General features: G+C 40.7%; 1 long non-coding RNA gene across 1 annotated transcript; it reads left to right on the forward strand.

Moving 5' to 3' along the window:
* The first annotated feature begins 2,330 nt into the window (after positions 1 to 2,330).
* On the forward strand, positions 2,331 to 4,022 carry LOC120322849. Its single transcript, XR_005562786.1, has 3 exons — positions 2,331 to 2,419; positions 3,181 to 3,444; positions 3,956 to 4,022. It is a non-coding gene; the product is annotated as an uncharacterized LOC120322849 (long non-coding RNA).
* The last annotated feature ends 565 nt before the right edge of the window (positions 4,023 to 4,587 follow it).

A 4,587-nucleotide genomic window follows, 5' to 3' on the forward strand; every position in this document is an offset into this window, starting at 1 on the left:
TTTAAATAAACTCTGCACCCTCCTTTTCCTCTTTCCTTTAATTTTTTCTATTAGAATTGTTCTGTTGTAGATCCTAAATATTTACATGAAGGAGGTATTTTGACAGGCTGATCTATAACAGGAAAGCAACAAATAAACAAATTCATGTCTACAGTATTTTAGATCCTGGTTTCCTGAGCTGCTAAGTGTTTATTTTTCCTATTGTAAAAACCTTCGTTGAAATACATTCAAAATGGAGTTCACATGGCAGCTTTCAGGCAATATCTAATGTTCTAACATAGCCTTAATACAAACTTCAGCTTCCCATACACTGTGTAGTTGGCTGAAAAAGAAAGCAGCTGATTTATCAGAGCCTCCGTGCTGTAGATGAGTCTTCAGAAAAAGAACATGTTGTACTTTGCAATTGAGACTTTTTTGCAAACACCTAATAAACCAGAAAAGGAAAGTTTTACTGGGCTTTGTGAGCACATTTTTCTCTTCTCACTGGAGCACCAAACCCAGTTTGTAATCCTACTTTCATTTATTTCATTCTCCCCTGAAATTTCTCATAGCACAAACTCACTCAATTCTGGCTGGCTAATTTGCATCTCATGGCCTGCAGTATCTCTTTAGGAGGTGAACTATTAAAAATACATTAGCCTGGTGTGGATAGTAATGGGCCAAATGCTGCTGGTTTTGAAGGCAATCTGGGAAGCCTCATGCTCTTTCTGACTCTTGATAGCTATACAAGCAAGTTGTTTGCTTTTTCTGTCCTTGGACTTTAAAAATTCTAGCAGCAGATGTAGGTGAGATTATTGTTCTTCTGAAAGTCTGGGAAGTTCTTTTCCAAGCTTGCTCTAATCTTTAATGTTACCCTTATTTCTGTTCTGCCAGAACTGTGTCCTATCAGCATCCAAAAATGTTACACATAACTTTGGCTTGCTTACAGAAGATGATCCAACCACTAACATTTGCCTTCTGTAGCTGAGCGCTGAAAGAAAAAAATAATCCACATTTGAAATGTGAGACTTTGCTGCTGTCAGTTTCTGGAGTTGATTATTAGGACTGTGATTTTTATCTACTCACTTGTACAGTAATTAAAAGCAATTCCCTCATCAGTTATCATCCTGCGAAGCCAGCTTTTAGGCAGTGCTTGATGTACAGTTTATTAACCTAAGCCTACGTTGAAGGAAAGGTGACATAGTTTAAAAAGTAAGAATGAACACATCTGCTCTGAAACAAAGAGCTGAATCTAAAATAGATACTTACTGTTAAACCAGCAAAAATGGCAATGTGATTTTAATTGGCAAAGTAGGAGTAATTACTTGGCTTGGGCCAGGTGTACACCTCCATTCTGTCCACTCCCATCTGTGTCCTTTTTTACGTGGATTATTTTCTATGTGGATATATCCTGTCATGATGGAGTAGGTGGTTAAATAATTAAGAAGGAAATCAGGGAATCAATAACAGTTGCATGCTGAAGAGGAAGAGCTATTCAGCTGCCTGACAACCTTTGCCACACCTTCTAGCAGGTATTGATGAGTACAAATGCGTATCAGTGTCAGCTTCAAATCCAAGATATTTGATGTTAACTGGATACTGTGCCTCTAGCTGCCAACATTGTAACTGAGGACATCTTTATTGCAGGAAAGAAATGTAAAATAATAGGCAAGAATAAGCATGATATTTACCTGTGATAACTTTTCTGGATGGGGGCTGGAGACAAAATATGAGGCTGAATGAAGGCAAACTGAGTGAACTCAACTGTGGATCTATGACATTGGACTTCTCTTAACTGCTGAAAGTGATATGGAATCTTGTTATAATACTCAAATATTAGAAAGAAAAGCCATTGAGAGAAGAAAATTGAAAGTGGAACACAAGTCCCTAAAGCATTATATGGACCTAAAGCACCAGCATGGGGATGCCTGAGAAAGGGATGTAGAAACAGCTCTGATGTAAAGATGCAGACTGCACTGTTTACTGATGAAGTTGTGGTTTATCCAGGAAGGGGAAACAAAGAGGTGAAAATCTACTACTGATTCTGCTTCTTTTAAATGCATTCATTCAAGGCAGTCTGACAACAGCATGGTGCGTGACAGACAGGAAAGCAATGTGCAACCCATGGTCAGCCAGAGAGAAAGCAGTAAGTGCCACAGAATGTTGTGCCCACCCCCAGGAAGTGAATGAAGAACTGCATGGATTTTGTTTTAAATGGAGCTGAACAGTAATCCCAGGAGATTTAAGAGCTGAGATCATGCAGTGGATACATATTTCACACCTGGAGATAGAGACATGCCTGAGATGAGCCAGGAAATGTATCTACAGGCCAGGCATGAATACCCAGTTGAAAGCATATATGGAACAGTGCAAGCTGTACAAAGAATATAGTGATTGACAAGAAACGCCTCATGGAATTCCAGCCCAGCCCTAGGAAAAGGTCAGAACAGACTTGTCAATTTCTAATGAAAGAAACTTAATGGCACAGTAGATTAATATCCCAGTTTTTGGAAGATGCACAGGCAAGAACAATGATCAGAAAACTAAAGGTACAGGTTTTGAAATGTGTGATAACTCACTCACTGGGACCGAGTGAGAGGCTCCTGATACTCTTCATTTAAGCATTTGAAAAATTTGCTAACTTTAAAAACTTCTGCATAAGATTTATGTTTCTGAAAATACACAACACAATAGGAAGATGGCAACAGCCTTGACAGCAGCCAGGAAACTGATGGCAGTGTTAGATGGATAGGAAGGGTGTTTGGCCTGGTTATTTTGAACCTTTTAAATGCTAAATGTTCCCGTGGTTTAAATAGATACTTCTAAGGAAACCAAGCAAGTGCAAAGGACCGAAACCCCAAAGGTTACTCTATGCAGGAAGGCACGTATGAAATTAGTCATTATTATGAAAAGTAACAACAAAAAAATTGTTACTGGGTGCAGGATGTGAAATGAGAAGAATAAGCAGGAAAAATGAAACTCAAGACACCTTACTGTGACTTGAATCAAAGATAGCACCAGGGGATCATAGTCTGTTAGGCTAATGTAAGCAAGACAAAAAGTATGTGAAGTGTGTGATCAACACAGAGGATCAATATGGCCGATTCTTTTGAGTGCCCTCAATAGTAATAGAAAACAGGGAAAGTGAACGGTACAGAGACAACTTGGTGGCTTCATCATTGTCATTTGGTGGTGTTTTAGCTACTGCAGATTAGCCTGCCTGGCATCCGTTTGCTACCCTGGTGGAGTGTCAGTCGACTTTAGGTCCTGCGTCATCTCTGCTATTCCTGTGCAGATGTCCTGGATGCCTGACGAGCTCTCAAATGGCACCAGGCACCTGTGTGTCGGGCAGGAATCCTGGCCTTTGCTTTATGAAGCAACACGTTCTTGAAGGGCTACAACAGTGTGGTAATGGCCACAGCCAAGTATAGCAGCAATGAGCAAGCTGGACAAATCTTTAAACAGGTAAGCCTGTGCAATAATTATGTTCTGCTTGGGTCTTCTAAGGCTGGCTGTGGGCTGAGCCCTACAGCTTCCCGCCTTGGCCGAGAACGGATCACCTGTGGGGAGCTGTGTTTCCCAGAGCAGATGGGAGCTGTCGGTTCATAGTCGGAAATGATGAAAAGGGGTACAACATGTAACAGCTCCCTTTGGGCAGGAGAGATCGGGGAGGGGGATAGGTGGGTCTCTCCAGCCAAAGAGAGGATATCACAGATAAAGATGCTTAAGGAAGATGCTTTAACAGGCAGTCAGGTGTCTGTGTAAAACACCCAGAGGAGAAAGCAATTAAAAGACCTCTAGTTGATTAAAAAAAAAAAAAGTTGAAGAAAATGCAGTTAGTCTGAGAATAAACTTAATCACCAAGGTGCCCTTGAAGTTTATCAGACCACCAAGAGGTGCAATATCCTATCCAGGCAATGAGTTCTCAGAAATACCCTTCATCTAATCTTTTTTTTATTATTTTTCCCTACCCTAGGACGATTGACGTGTTTTGGTTTGGTTTGGTTGAAAGACTGAACTAGCTTGCCAGAGGGAATTCAGAGGAAACCAGAACATTTTCCCAAAGAGAAGGTAAAGCCCAGCCACACCTTACAACATCAAATCTTTAATCGTGTACCTGCCTGTATAGCACCAGCAATATTCAGCGTTTCTGTAACATCATTCATACAAGAATTTCAAAGCACTTCATAAGCACTAATTAATCAAACCTCACAAACACTCAGCAAGCAGCAACTTTGCCCACCAATGAAGTGTAATCACTTCTAAAATGGAACATGATGGAAGTTTGATATCTCATAACATGATGCAACAGGTCAAGGCAAGTAGAACAGGAGCAACTGAGGGCACTTGGGAAGTACCCATCCTTAAACAGCTTTGCAGATACAGTGCTTCACTAGATATGCTTTGTGGAAATATTTGGTAAAAATATTTTTGTGAAAAAGCAGTTTTTGTATTGCACACAAAAGAACATCCATCTCTCTAACCAGTGGCACCTGCAGTCCTAGAAATCATGAAATAAACCACTCTGATGTGGTTCTTGACCCCCAGGTGCTGCCACCTGAGATTCCCCAGGGAGAGAAGGAAGCGGTGTCAGAGCCTGCAGGGTTC

The sequence above is a fragment of the Pipra filicauda genome, unplaced genomic scaffold (assembly GCF_003945595.2).
Source record: "Pipra filicauda isolate LSUMZ 115617 unplaced genomic scaffold, ASM394559v2 scaffold15_size4787011_pilon, whole genome shotgun sequence".
NCBI lineage: Eukaryota > Metazoa > Chordata > Aves > Passeriformes > Pipridae > Pipra > Pipra filicauda.